Here is a 17,044-nt window from a genome sequence, read left to right as displayed (position 1 = left end):
TGCATCATGTGCTTTCCTTGGGGGCAAAAGAGAACTGTAGACCTATGCTACATGAATTTTAGGTTTTGATGATTACTTAAGGCTGGTAAGAGGGGTACAAAGGAGATAATCTGATGTTACTTTAATAAATAATATTCAATTAATGATTTAACAAAGGACTACTCTTTTGTGTGTGTTTTTTCCTCAAGTTTCTATATTTAAGATTCAGACATTTTAAAATTCAGTTAGTTTTAATAATCACTATTAAGGATGCTCTTACAACTTTAGTTAATAAAATTATTTTAATTATTTAAACCACATTTTTAGATTTTACATAATTTAAATGTCATTTAAAACATCTGATGTAATAAGCACATGATGGAAGATTATGTTTACTGTGTGTGTACATAGATAAATGTGAAATTCAAAAACATTTAATATAGATGTAATTAAAAATATGTATGTATGTATGTTTATATAATAGAAGACATGGAATATTTTATTTCTAACTTTCTAACACTTCTAAGTTTATTTTTATGGGGAATGGGCCTAAGCCATCTGTTGGACATCCCCGGATGGCTCCCAGACTTCGAGAGGGCACAGGACAGGCTGACAGACCATTCGAGTGCACACATTTTGTGTACTGGGCCTCTAGTATATGTATATTAGACAGCATGCTGTTGCAGCAGCAAACAATATCCAACCCTTGTGGTTTACCACAGCAAGTATTTCTTTCTCTTGTACTATTGCTTATCGGGTAGGCTGAAATTGGCTCCAGGCTGTGAGTCTGGTAGGGTTCGGCTCCACATATCTTGTTCTGGGACTAAGAATATGCTTTTCTCATGGAGATGGCGGAAGTACAAGATGAAGGAAATACAAGAAGCCAAGCCACATCATCGACATCTAAAGCTTCTATTTGCCTCAGATTGTCTAAGATTCTACGGCCAAGCCAAATAATGTGCCACATGGATGGGACAGGGAAAAATACCCTGTGTACTGTAGTCAGAGGCACTTCAGTATAAAATTGTAAAAACTGGATATATAATTCTGTAATGGTCAGAGAGTGAAGATTGGGGGAAATTAATTACTCTGCCACAATCAGCATTATATCTAGAAGTGAGGAAGCAATTCTGACTTAGAAAATCATCACTACTAGTGTCTGCTTCATCAAAATTTGATTAGATATTGTACATGAAATTATTTGAAACTCAGGCATTATTCTGATATAATTTAATAAATGTATATCTTCAAATTAAAACAGAATAAGTGAATGAACTGATAAAAATCATTATTATATCAACCAGTATATTTTCATTTAAATAGTGGTTTTGGGAAAGTAAAGTAGAAATAACCAAGGGGAGGCGGGATGTGAGTAAGAAAACCAGATTTATTATACTCAAATTGCTAAAACCAACTTCACTGAATTTGCTATTAAATTAAATGGAAATGTCTCAGTTACCCAGCCTGGCTAATTACATTGACCAAACTTACTTGTATTACCTGCCTAATTCCTAAAGCTTCACTTCACTTACTACTTTGAAAACCCAAATGTGTGTGGCACATTCTGTTTTAAAAGGCAGAGAAAAGTCACACTATGTCAAATAACTCCTTAGAGAAATAGCACAAGGTTATATTGACATGCAGAAAATGAAGTGGAAAATTGAGATAATTATTTAGATAAATCAAGCGAAAAATAATACTAACCTTTGCCCCAATTGCTTGAAAATCTGGACAATTAAAATTAAGTCTACAATGCCAGAACAGTTGTTTCAAATATCTAATGCAATTTCTGAATAATTCATGTCAAAGTATATTATATAGAAAGAAAAATATTGTTTTCATTGTTTGTGATGACATATACCTTATTTGCTAAACATAATTTTCACTTTACTTTTCTACTTTGTTTCTATTGTCTTGAGAATACTTTTCCCCGACCAAAGCGCCCATTTAAATACTTTTTAAATCTTTTCCACTTAGAATCTCCATATTTGAAAGGAGGATGGGGATAGCTTCACTGTTATTAGGTCAGATTCATGGACTTATGTTTTATACATTTGACTGTGACAATACATAATATATTAGACAGGTAACCCTTTCTCAGAATGAATCAATGAAATTGTGCATTGAAACAAAAACTCTGCCACTTTATAAATAGCCCCATAGAACTATTACAGTTAGAAAATACAATTAACCCAGCATGGCACAGTTCATATATGTGGTAGATTGTGCAAATGGAAATGAAAAAATCACTTCCAAGTCATGTTTATCCTATATAATAAAAGCATAATATGCAAATTGACCAAACGCCAAACACTGAAATGACCATCTGGACAACCACACTCTATGACACCTATTGGTACCAGGCCAGCCAAGGAGGGTGCTATGCGATCGGTCGGGGCTCCAGGCATTGCCCCATGATTGCCCTGCAGAGGGAGGCCAGGCCACTGACCAGCGGGCCTCCCTCTGCGAGGAAAGCTTGGGTCTGGGTGCCGGAGGGAAGCCAGTGCCAGCAGCTGGGGAAAGGAAGGCCTACTATTGCATGAATTTTGTGCATCGGGCCTCTAGTTAACAATAACATCTAATGTACATTACATAATGTGAGTCCACTACTGCACTGGTTGCTTTATAGGTGTTTTTATGTTGACTCCTTCCAAAAAGCTGATAAGCTAAATCTAATTACCACCAATTTCCAGATAAGAAATATTAAGTCTTAGATAGAGTGATACCTGGTACAGGAGAAAATATTTTCTCTACTCAGAACATGTCTAATATCAAATGTTACTTTTCCATACAAAGCTATTCTCCAATTCTCTGTGGATGCCATCCGGGTGCCTATGTATAATTTAATACAATTCTTACGCTAACTATCCAGGGTTAGTGCAAATACCACAGATTAAGGGCTCGGTCCCAAACAACTGACCACCACTTCAGAGGCCAACTGAAAGTTGCGGGTCCCTATGTTACCCACACTTATGTCCAGTTTGGCTACACCCTCCCCAGATTTGATAATTTTCTATAAAGGTGCATAGTCAGAGAAAAACTCTACTTACTATAACTATTTTACTAAAAAGGATACAACTCAAGAACAACCAAATGGAGGCGATGCATAGGGCCGGGTATGGGGACAGAGTGATGAGCTGCCATGCCCTTCATCGGTGCATCACTCTCCCCGGGCCTCGATGTGTTCACCAACTTGGAAGCTCTCTGAAATTTGCCGTTAAGTGTTTTTCTGACAGTTCCATTAAGTAGGCATGATTGATTAAACCTTTAACCACTGGTGATTAACTCTATAGCCAGTTCTTCTCCCCTCCCAGAATACTGGGTGGGGGGCTAAAAGTTCCAACCCTCTAATCACACGGGTGGTTCCTCTTGGCAAACCCCCATCCTGAAGCTCTACAGGGGCTCATCAAGGGTCACCTCATTAACATAAACTCAGGTATGTTGTAGGGGGCTTTTTTATGGATAACAAAACAGACTCCTCTCACCCTCATCACTCCAGAAATGAAAAGAGTTTTAGGGGCTCTGTTCTAGGAACTGGGAACAAAGACCAAATACATATTTCTTATTATATCACATTATCACACCTGTGTAAGATTCATCCAGTATATAAAAGAAGGGACCCAAACAGTGTTATTCTAGACCAGTGATGGCGAACCTATAACACGCATGTCAGAGGTGACACATGAACTCATTTTTTTGGTTGATTTTTCTTTGTTAAATGGCATTTAAATGTATAAAATAAATATCAAAAATATAAGTCTTTGTTTTACTATGGTTGCAAATATCAAAACATTTCTATATGTGACACAGCACCAGAGTTAAGTTAGGGTTTTTCAAAATGCTGACACGCCGAGCTCAAAAGGTTCGCCATCACTGCTCTATTCAATATGATGTCTTATATGTGTATAGGAGTTTGGAAGCAGATTGATTATGTTCTTTTGTTTCATATCTAGATATTCAATATTTAGAACTTTTCCCAAGGTAAGAACTTGCATGCTAGTGTTAGCTTATTTAGAAAAGTATCCTAGGAAGCACAATTGAGGGAGTGGGGCAATGAGACAGAAAGAGAAGAAAAATTTTTTAAAGTTGTTTTATTAAACTGGCTTTTACTCTGGACAACTAATACTTAATTCTACTGGATACCCTCCTGGGAACCTTGTAGAATATACCCCATACTTTTATCACCGAGAGATGGGAAGTCTGAGGCCTATGTCCAACTCCCATTTTCTGCTGAGGTTTACATACATGGTCATTACATTTCCTGAACTTCTAGGTTGCAAATGTATGTGGTCTAAGTGGCATTCCTTAGGAGGAAGCCCTGAGGTACAAAATCATAGCAATATCAAGGCACAAAACTTAAATGTATAATGTCAGTAACATGAATGGAAGTGACAATCTCAAGTGGGCTGAAATCAGATGGACTGAGAGCATCTAATGCATCTGCTGTTGTCAAATTTTCAGGATGCTCAGAGTGACCAATGAGTGAACTCATTCATTCTCATTCTCTCTCTCTCTCTCTCTCTCTATATCTCTCTCTCTCTTTCTCTCTCCTCTCTCTCTTTCTCAGGTATTTTAGATTTTTCAAGGGAAAAATGGTGATGTCTGTTGGATACTGCTTTATAAACTACTATCATTTATGTGTATTTTTTTCAAATAGCTACTAAGTTTTTAAGATATTAATACTTATACTTGTTAAGATGTTTATTAACTAATTAATAAATGGAGTTGGTAGAACTTTTTTGTAGGAGAATATAATGCCATAAAAAATATTACTAAGACACTAAGGGCACTGTGAACCAAAAACATTGGTAACCTCTTTGCTACTGTATTACTAATATCTGTTGTAGATCACTCTGAAAAAGCAAGATGGATCCCATCAAAAATGTGGTTCAGTTGTCAAGACTGATGGTGTCACATAAATACCAAAAGAGAATGGAAAGTTTTGTTACATAATAAGGATTTCTGCAGAAAGCAGGATGAGTTGAAAAATCATGAGAGAATAAGGAAAAAAAAAACCGGCTTGGAGTTTTATTGTATTTGGGCGGTGGGAGCAGGATGAGTGTTCCCACACTGGGCTTAAATTTGTAACTTGTGCCAAATGCGAGATAGCGAGATACTTTTTTTTTTTATCAGTTTGCCCAGCTGTGAGACAGAAGGAAAAGAGGGCGAAGTGAGGCTTGAAAGCTGTCAGCAGAAATATAAGAAAATGGAGTCAATCTATTACATTGTCTAAATTCTTTTCATACTTTAACTAGAGGCCTGATGCATGAAATTTATGCAAGGGGATCGACCCTCGCAGCTGCGGTGGCTTGCCTCACAGCCCTCACAGCTGTGGTTTGGTCCAGAAGGTCATCCAGAAGGATGCCCAGAAGGTCATTCAGCTGTTCGGTCTAACTAGGATATTACGCTTTTATTATTATTGATAAGTGATTACCCTTGGATTTAATTCCAAAATACAATGAATTAATGTCATACTTATCATTTATAACATGTTCACTTGGACTTTTGATACATAACTATAAAGTGTCCATCAATGCAAGAGTGCCATAAATGCAAACAAGAAATGAGTTTAAAACTGTGGTAAATGTTATAAAAGCTACATGGAGGATGTTATATAACAGTGTTATGCAGGGGATCTATTTTATAATATGTTGTCTTTTAGGGCCTCAGTGAAAAAAAATGATGTTGATGTTGAGTCCTAAAGGATGAGAAGGAGCTGATCAAATGGTGGATTGAGGAAAAATTGTTTCAGACAGACTGAATGTTATGGGTAGAAGGCAGAGTTTGGAACGAGCAATGTTTGTTCTAGAAACTGAAGAAAGTTTGGTATGATTGGGAATTGGTGTCTGAGGGGTAGGAACAGCGTGGTATGAGGGTTTAGAAATTGGCGAGGAGTATGACATTAATTTTATGTGCCTTGGGGAACCACTGAATGCTTTTTAAGTAAGTAAGTAGTCTGATGTGTTTTTAAAAGATCTAATAGGACTGCAGAGATCTCTAGTTGGCATTACTGAAGAAAGTAAGTTATGAAAGGATGAAAATGCTATCTTGAGAAAACAGAGGGAAATTGATCAAAATATAATGTATGAAGTATCAATAGTGATGAGATTTTTAAAGATTCTATTTTATTTCCTTACTCACGAACCATCTAATTCTTGCTTTAGAAGCGATATGCATAGATTGTTAAGGAAAGAGGAGTAGATTGTTTTGCCAAACAGATAAAATTGATTTGAAACTAAAGATTAATGAATCAGAATATCTTATATATTATTTTTAACTCTCTAAATAGAGAGTTTGAGTGAAATTTACTATGGGTGTTATAGCTTGTCTTTAACAATATATATTTAAAATAACATTGAAGTTAACAATGAAAATTTCTTATCAAAACATAAGACATAACTCAGTGAATCAATAAAATTAATATAAGTACAGTATATATACACCTTTAAAAAGATTGTGATAGTGATTTATTAATTTTAAAATGGTTTTTGTTTTCAACTTAGGGACAATGAAAGAAAAGACAATTATCTAGAAATGTTTAATATGAACCTGTGGCATTGTATAGAAATTAATTGGTGAAAGGCATAACTTTGTTAGATACTTTAATAAAACACTGATCATCTCTCACTTTTAATATGAAATATAAAATTTTAGAAAAGGCAATTTAAAAAAGAATTATATAAATTCAATTGAGTTCAGACAATTTGGATAATTTACATACATTTTTTCCAAGTAAGGGAACATATTCTGAATATATTCAGGGCATTCTTACCTCATTTTGTTGCAGAGAGGATATATATATACATTCAAAACACATATTAGGCTTAAATGTTTAATTATTCAATGATGTCTATCATATATTTTACATAATCCCATTTAAATTAACTTACAGGAAAACAGAAATATGTTTATTTCAAGTACTTCATATCTTAAAAAATAGACATGTAATGAGAACAACATTAAAGATATGGTATGTGCAAATATATTTCATTTGACCTATTAATTTATATTTAAAGTATCATATACCTGTGTCATTTTCATTTTCATAAAAATGTAAGTAGTCTTGAAGCATAAATACTATATCATTTTTCAAATTAAAGGCATTAAGATTTACATATATTTGAGACTTCAAAACAAATTACTAAAAGAGATTCCTAGTTTTGGACTTAATTTTCTAGATTTTCTATAAGCAATATGTTGGTTACCAAATTGACTGGAGGATCACAGTGCTTGGGTTCAAGTAAATCTTATTTTACTTTGGAATGGCCCCAGGTGTTCCTTGGTTTGTGGCGATATAACTCCAATGGATGCCTACCTCTGTCTTCACATGATCTTCTTTTTATTTATTTAATTTTTATAGGAGGCTTGCCTAAACATTTTTATTTGCTTTTGGGGAACTATAGTATTGGTCACATGGTAGAAACAGAATAACTGATTATAATGACTTGTATAGTAAGAAGTACATGGATTATGGAGTCAGATATTTCAGAGTTTGCATGCCTCCACTGTATTCTATTATATGCATAATTTCCCACAGTAAAATGTTTACACATTCCAAGCCTCAGTTCTCTCATTTTAAAATGACAATAATAATATTTTCTTCCCACAGAATTACTCAGTAAAGTATTCTGTTGGAAATCCTCTTTATTGACACTTAACAGGTTCTCAAGTAATGAGTGTTTTCCTTTTCCTTTTTCTCTCTTTAGTAAGTATACTTCTTGTCTAATAATATTCTGTTACTATGCAAAGTAATCAAACTATTGAAATACCTTTCCATTCCTTGACATCAATAAATACTATTTTATTCAATAAGATTTACATTTAACTATGATTGCCCTTGCAAGATAAGAAAAATTTGCTATTACAACGAGGAGCAAAACATAAATTTTCAATTTTGATAGAGATGTAAAATATACCTAGTACACTTTAATCAAGTATACAACATTCAATGGGTACATAGAGCTATAAATATTAAACTCTTCAATAATTTGCTATGTGTTCTATTTATACTTTTTGGGTCAGACATTTTCAAGAAAGAATATTGCCTCTTTCAATATTGCCTTTTCAAACTTTTGTCAGGTTATTATTTTAGAGACGTCTAGAGAGAGCCAGCTGAAAATAATTGCTGGAATTATTGCTGAGTGGCTTATTTTTCCTGAAAGTATTATAAAATTAAAACAAAACATCTGAATTAGGAAGGTTATAACCTCCCATTCTTAATATTTATTTATATTTTTTATTATGAATACATCCAAAATCTTTAAATACATTCAAATTAAGCCTTCCTTATTATAAAATAATTTAAAAGGTCATTCTGAATTCTGCACAGTATGTTGTTGATTAAAGTACTGTTTGAAAAGAAAATCAGTAAGAACTCATGTCGGCTTTACTTCAGCTTTATTAACCTAATATTTTGTTTGTGGACATGATCAGTTAAAAAACAATCTGTCAGCTAATTAGCTAGTTTTTAAAGAGAAACCTTATTTCCCCAAGTAAGTTTCAAATCATTATGTTATCTATCTATATAAAATCCTAATATGCAAATTGACCAAATGGCAGAACGACCGGTTAGTGGGGGGAAGGTGCCATTGGGGATAATGTTATTCCATCATACAGTACAGCATCATTACAACTCTTCACCATTTCCCCCATGCAAAATGACTTTATATCCTAGAGTACAGTGCTCATCAGCAATTCCCTTTGCCTTTAGACTATTCACCTCCAAAGACACTTACTAGTAGGTCAGCTCTTTTTAACACTGTCCTCTTTGTTGAGATTGTTTTATAAAAGTGTAATGCAGTTAGATTCCATTGTGACCATCTGCTTTTCTTCCTGGGATCCCCCTCTACTTAAGTGATATTTTAAATTGGCATCCAGTAAGGTTTACTCTTTGTTCTGTACAATCCCACGGGGTTTAACAAATACATAATGTCTTCCACCCACTATTGCAGTATTATTTTACTGTGCTAAAATCCCTATATTCTTCAATTACTCATTCTGTCCCTACCCCCAGCTATTGCTCACCACTGATCATTTTATTGTCTCTATATTTTTATTTTTAGAATGTCATATAATTGCAATCATATAATATTTAGCTTTTAAATTCTGACTACCTTCACTTACCAATATGCATTTAAGTTTCCTTAATGCATTTTCTTTTCTTGATAGATGCATTATTACTGAATAATATTTCATTGTATGAATATAATACAGTTTATTAATTCAGTTGTTGAAAGACCTCTTGGTTTCTTCCAGTTTTTGTAATTTATAAATAAAAGTGTTATAAATATTTGTATGTTAATTTTTGTGTGAACACAGGATTTCATATTAATTGGATAAGTATGAGCACAATTATTAGATTCATAGTATTAGTAAGTTTGGCTTTGTAAAAGGCTGCCAGTGTTTTTACAAAATGACTGTACCATTAGCATTCCCACAAGTAATGATGTTATTCTTTGTCCCAGTGCTCCACATCCTCACCAGCAATTGCCATTGTGATATTTTTGGATTTTAGCTATTCTAATAGGTGTGTTTTAATTTAAAATTTACTGTTGATAAATTATATTAAGCATATATTCATATACTTATTTATCATAATACATATATCATAATATATATAGCAAGGTGAGGTGCTTGTTCAGATCTTTGATACTTTTATTTGGTTTGTTTGCTTTCTTACTGTTGAGTTTTAAGAGTTCTTTGTTATTTTGGATACAAGTCACTTATCAGATACGTGTTTTGCAAATATTTTCTCAGAATGATGTCTGTGTTTCAATTTATTGACTCTCAAAATAGCTAATCAGTTATATACATACTTTTAGAAAATATTTTGGCATTCCATAAGTTTCTTTTTGTTTCACCTTATATAGAATATTTCTTATAAAGGTTTTTCTGGGGTTCAAATTTTTCCTAGATTATTTAAGTTACAGAATATGATAGCTCATTTCATTTATTTTCTGGCATGGACATAAAGTGGGACTTTAAACACAATGGAATAGAATCTAAGACAGTGTTAGAATCTTAATGCTGAGAGAAAAGCTAGCCTCAGATTTTTGGCCTACAAACTGAGCAAGAGGCAAAATGAAAGAGGGAGGTCTTTAATTTCGAATCTTATACCACATTCTAACTTATTATCTCAACTTCTTAATGTGTTAAATAAACACAATTTTTGGAAAGTGTAAGATATAATGTCCATGTCTTTTTGGCTCATGGTTAATATTTTAGACTAATAGTAATGATTCCAAAAATAAATTATACTTCTTAGTTAAGTAAATACTTTTTTTCTTAGTTTTTATTTTTCTCTGTTGACCTCTAAATATATGTCAAAATTATATATTTTAATTATGAGGGCATTCCTTTTCCCAGATATAACTTGAGGAAATGTTTGACTTCCAAAATCATTCATAAGATATTGCCATGCGATATTTGAAAGACTTATAAAGATACTAGTGGCCCGAGGCACAAAATTTGTACATGGGTAGGGTCCCTGGGCCTGGCTGGCGATCAGGGCCGATCTGTGGGGCAACCAGTGGCATGACTGGGGGGCCCCCACTGGCATCCACCTTGGCCAATCCCACCCCCTACCCTTTGCCATAGCCGCCCGTTGCCTCCCTCTGCAGGAAGTAACTGGCAGGGAGATTAACAGGTGGTGCAGGCCCATTTGCCAGCTGGCCCTGCCCCCACATGCAATTACTTTACTGTAACAACCACATATGGGAATCAAATATGAAGTGACAGCAACATGTGATATTATGTCCCAGTTGTTTGCTGAGTACTATTAACAGTGTGAAAAATATAAAGCATATATAAACATAAAAATATCCAAAATGTAGACTTTTAGTTTTCTTTTTATAATTTTTTAGAGTAATTAATTATCCTTAAGACAATTCAATAGGCAATAAAGAATTTGAACTCCTTCACATTTATTTAGAATAAATGCCAAAGAGAGAATTTGGAAAAAAAAAAGTGAATATAGAAACTAGAAAAATATCCTGAAAATAATGAAAAGAAGCATAAGTGTGAATAGTTATAAAAACTGTATAAAAATTATATTTAGAATAGATCATAATTCCTTTTATGATTAAAAACCATCTATAATCACAACACCTTTAGAAATGGCTAGATATTTCAGGTATAATGAGTAACTGCTCATTTACTTTTGAAAAAAGTTTTGATATGCAGAGCATTGCATTTACTCATTCAAATTTGAATATGCATTTAAGTTTCCAAATGAGAATTTTCTTTTTTCAAAGTCATTTGCCTGGGTGAAAATCTCAATGCTATCCTAAAATACTAACGTCCATTAGGTTAAAATAAGATGAATCACTTAAAAGTCAATTTGAATGTTCTGGGGGAAACTGTTTCATTGCTGCAATTACATTTGTCAAAAATCACTGATTTCTTTGAAAGAAAATAAAACTGACAAATTTGAAGACAATTTCTGTGTATACATATTAAAGTGCATTTTTATATTCACTGGAGTTAATCATGTCCTAATTTGTCATTTCAAGTATTTAAATACATCATTTTGTGATTTTTAGGCACAAATATGCTAAATATAAATATATAAGAAATTATATTCTTCATAATTCTTAGAATGTGCATATAGTTTATTCTTGAAAATAATGTAAAGAATGAGTCATTTTATGCTATAAACTCAGTTCTTATATTAGTGAAAACACTAATTTCTATAAATATTTTTAAATGAAAAATTTGGATTACAAAATCTACATGCTAGATATATCAAGGGAAAATATGTTTTTTTAATGATTGTTTTCATTGATTTTTTTAGAGAGTGAGGAAGGGAGAGGAAGAGGGAGAGAAACATGGATGTGAGAGAGAAACATCTATCTGCTGCCCCCCGCATGCCCTTTACTGGGGATAGAGCCCACAACCAGGGCATATGCCCTGACTGAGAATCAAATCAGCCACCTTTCGGTGCCTGGGAAGACTCCCAACCAAAGGAGCTACATCAGCTCTAGGAAGAATATTAAGAACTTCTCATCAAAAGTGAAATTGGAATTTTTTAATACAAATAATTTCTCAATATTGTCCAGCTTTGGTCAAAGCACTCTGTAAAACTATGAAAGATACTGAAATCTTCCAAAACAAAGAAAACAAAACAAATGTATTTAGATAATGGAAGGATCACGGAACAAATTCCATGGGACGGGATATTCCACCAGCATTTCATAGAAATGCACTTATTTTAATCAATACCTCATTTTGAAACTTTTTTGTAGCAACACTCAATCTTAAATGTTTGGAAAACAAAAGAGGTTTATCACACACAACTCCCTGACAGAGGCTAATTGTTACATTCATAGTGATGGGCAGAGTGGGGAATGATCTGTCTCTATACCTTAAAGGCTCTTAAATTTCAAACTAGACACTGTTTACACCTAAGACTTTCAGGATGATAACTAAGTTTTCTTAGTTAACACTCTGTAGCCCCAGACTTTGAGATGACCGCTCTTAACACAAAAGAAACGAAAGATTTCTCCTTGCTGCTGGGAAGAGTACACATACACATCATCATACCACACAGAGGAGTATAACACTGAAGTTTAAGTTTCTTATTATGATGTTGATTCATAGATGATGGGAAGAATCTTTTTGAAGAGCTGGATAGAATTGTGTTGTTCATGTAGTTTTAAAAGATTACTGTGGGATTTGTTCTTGTCAAGATGCAGGGCTCTGGAAATGAAGCCAATTACTTTCTTGGAAGCACAATATAGTGTGTTACCTAACACTGTTAGGGAATTTTCAGGGTTTTGTGATGGAGGGAAAAAAAAAACACACAGAAAAAGTAAGAGAAGGCAAGCCAAAGTGAGTATGGCTGTATCCATATTTCTAAATACATACCCATGAAGCACACAACAGCAGACCAGGCCAGTCCTGATGGATTTAGCCAGTAGAATACAGCAAGCCACTTTTAGGTTCAGACAGTTAATTATTTACATAGCCAACAAAAGAAAAGCTAGCAAACAAAAGAACTCACTCTGTTCTTTGTCCTGGGCACTGAAAAGGATGAACCTAAAATAAAAAGGGCTGGATGACAATACAAGTTGTGGGGCACCCTGTTTCTGAAGAGTCAATTCTACAAAGTGTTCATACATAGACATTATACTCTGAGGAACACAAGGCGGAAAACCTCATATCTCATTAGCATTTGGGAGATAATAAACTGAGTTTCCCATGGAATATAGGAGGTGATTAGATATTGGCCTCATAGCAGCTCCTCATTAGCTTTCTATCATGTTGTGTTCCAAGAGAATCAAAAGGTTTTCCACAAAGGCTCAGAAAAGGTTTCGCTCAAACCTTTGCTTGCCTGGCCTATGTGAACACAGGCGAAGTCGCCAAGGTGCCATGGTGCAATTTCCCCCCCACAATACCAAAAAATATGTTTTCAATTGTATGCTTGGTTCCGAGGGCCTGGTTTCCCTTTTGTGATATATCTTTACTTCCGCTATTACCACCACACACACACAGAAACATAAGAACAAAAATATTAAAATTGGTTGTAAAATGTTTACTCAAAATATTAAATAATAAATATAAAATAGTTAATTATTAAATATTAAAAATATTTAAACAGTCCTGGTTCCAATAACAATTTCTCCCATGTAGATTAATATATAGATTGTCCCCCCAAAATGTATACATACTTTAATAGCCGATAGCTCAATTTTGAAAATGAAATGTATTTTAATAAATACTGCCTTTATAATTATTCAAAGTGTGTGTGTATATTTTTGGGAACATCCTATATATGACCTTAAAATCCTCAATTTTATGAATACAGACATTGAAATCCTATTAACACAAAGGAATTTTAAGGCCAAATCTCACTGCACTAATTTTCCATCTTATGTACCATTATTGAGTAGGTTGCAAAAAATGGTCACAATTTTCCTCCTCTTTGTATCCATTCCCAATTAAAAATACAACTACCAGCCCTAGCCAGTTTGGCTCAGTGAGCATTGGCCTGCAGACCGAAGGGTCCTGGGTTCGATTCTAGTCAAGGGCACGTATCTTGGTTGCAGGCTCTTCCCCAGCCCTGGTTGGGGTTTGTGCTGGAGGCAACCAATCCATGAGTTTCTTTCACATTGATATTTCTCTCTGTCTTTCCCTCTCTTCCGCTCTCTATAAAAATCAATGGAAAAAATCCTCAGGTGAGGATTAACAAACAATAAAGATAAAAAATATAACTACCATATGATCCAGAAATTCCAATCCTACTTATACACCCAAAAGAATTGAAATCATAGTCTTGAATAGATCCCATATAAAGTAACAGTTATATATGATGCAAAAATTATAGATGTCTGCTGTACAACAATACATCTTACATTCCTATTGTTAACAATATATTGTGCACTTAAAATTTGTTAGTTGTAGATCTCATGTTAGGTGAAGGTCATGGAAATTTTTACACCATGATTGTGGTGATGGTGTATAATGGGTTTATGTATCTGTCCAAACTCACCAAATTATATACATTAAATATGTACAGTTTTTTATATAGTATTTATACCTTTAAAAAACTTCAAAAAAGGAAAGGTACCTTAAAGAGGTAAACTCTGCTCCTTCAACCTTTTAAGTAGGTTTAATGTTTCGACAAATGTTTCACTAATAGAACATACCAGAAGAGATAGGATACCAGATCTAAGGTCAAGAGGCCTTGCATACTTTTCTCTCTCTTCTTTGGGACCCCAATCAATCCAAACAAGGTGTGGTCTACTTTGTTATGTGGCCAAAAGTAACTGACACAAACATATATTTATCCCAGTAGAAGAAACTCATCAGGGAAAACTTTTGGGGTATCAAAAGGGTTAAATGATTTTTTGCCATCTGAGAGATTTCCCAACCTTTCATGCACATTCAATTAAAGACAGTTTTGTCAACCAAAGGACTTGTATGCATGCATAAGCCTAACCAATGGACACAGACATCAGGCAGGTGAGGGCATGAGTGGGAGGGGGTGTGGGGGGGAGGCAATGGGGGGAGAGGACACATATGTAATACCTTAATAAAGATAGAAAAAATAAATAAAATTAAAAAGAAAGTTTTGTATTTTTCAAAAGTAGTCACTCCAAATGAAAAGAAAAGGCTTAACAACTTTCTTCTTTTGAATGTAAATATCTAGAGTGTTCATTTTATTCTCTTATTTGCACAAATGACACTCTAGTACTGCAGTAATGAGAAAAAGAAGCACAAAAATGTAGTGGTGAGTTTATTAAGACTTGTGCAATGTACCTGACTGTTCTTAATGGCCCTAAGCACCTCAAACTGTGACTTAAATAACAAGTGTTAAAAATGTCTATTCATTACTCTTTTATTGTATAATGAAAGCCAATTACCTGCAGGAAGTAATTAATGAATTGAGACAAGGATTTATAGGTGATGGTCTAATTGCATTTAAATACACCCCCTAATTATAATAACAGGATTACACCGAAACTTGAATGATAGTGCTTTTTTGAATTTTATTATTTAACTAGGGGCTCGGTGCATGAAATTCATGCACTGGGTGTGTGTGTGGGGGGGTGTCCCTCAGCCCAGCCTGCCCCCTCTCACATACTGGGAGCCCTCAGGCATTGACCCCCATCACCCTCCAATCGCAGGATCGGGCATGTATTCTGCCAGTGAATTGAACCCACAACGTTTTGGTGCATGGGATTTCACCCAACCAACTGAGCCACACAAGCCAGGGCTAGGGAGTAATTTTAGAGCCTTAGCCATTTTTCCAAAATTCTCTAGTTCTTTTACTAATATTTTCAACATTGATGGCATTAGGTCCTTTTTTTCACTGTTTGATTGTTTAATGATTACTTTTCTGGGGCATAACTGTATATTATTTTATTAAGTACTAGAGGCCCAAAGCACAAAATTCATACAAGAACAGGCCTTCCTTCCCCAGCTGCCAGCACTGGCTTCCCTCTGGTACCCGAGACCCGGGCTTCCCTCACAGCCCTGGCTAATTAGCATGTTATGCTGTTGTTATTATAGATAATGATCAATAATATTTTAATAGATTTTCAAAGCAATTTAAATGACATATAGTTTTATTATTTAATATTCAATGAATATTTATTAAATATGAACTATTTACTAGGCACAATGACAATAAAGATGAATGATATAAAGTATTACTCTAGATAGAAACATAGTCTAGACTTGTAGTTTTCCAGAATAAAAAAAAGTTCAGATAATTAAGTATATGTGGAATGTATGTTTATAATATATATATTTTGAAGGCCATGCCTTTTAATTTTGTTCTGAGGTTTATTGCAAAAATGTGCCCATTTCTATTCTCTACATTTTTCATGGTTGTAAATCTTATGGAGAAAACAATGTTTATCTTACTTTGAAGTGCTTTAGTATTACATTTAGAAGAAATCGATTTGAGAAATTGCTATCAGCCACAGCTAGTTTCACAACAAAAGCTCTTCTACAATTGAAGGATTAATTGAGAAATTTCTTCTTGTTAGGCAAAGAAAAATATGAGAAACAGGATATGATAACTTAAATTGAACATCCTACATACCTCATTCTGACTGAAAAATTTAAGCCAAGTAGCAAGGCAAATAGATAAGCTAAATCCTTAATCTTTGAAGCACAACTGGATTTTAAAAATATTTTTCTCTATTTTAAGCACATTTAAATTTCATGCCTTGAGCTGTTATTAATTAGAGGATGTGATGCTAATTCTGAGCTATCAAAGAAATGAATTTCTTTAAATTAGTATTCTTAGTAAGAAAATTATTTACTTAAGGACTTGATTATGAATGTGATCACAGAACTTTCAAGAACTATGAGAATGCATCATAGAACTTTCACCCCACCAAAGCCAGTGCTCACAAAAACTCCAAAGTGTATTGCTCTCTGGCATAAGCAAAGCAAGGGAGTTCCTGGGTGAGGGGTTTCACCATGTAATGTTGACTCCTGGAGTCTGATGTCCTGGTTGGGGAGGAGAAGGAGGTAGAGGGAGGTAGAGGAAAAAAGGGACAGAGAGGGAGAGAGAGGAGGAGAGGGAGAGAAGGGAGGAGAGAGAAAGGGAAAG

The sequence above is a fragment of the Myotis davidii genome, unplaced genomic scaffold (genome assembly GCF_000327345.1).
Source record: "Myotis davidii unplaced genomic scaffold, ASM32734v1 scaffold568, whole genome shotgun sequence".
Lineage (NCBI taxonomy): Eukaryota > Metazoa > Chordata > Mammalia > Chiroptera > Vespertilionidae > Myotis > Myotis davidii.
The sequence above is the reverse complement of the archived record's forward strand: the minus strand, read 5'-3'. Positions refer to the sequence as shown.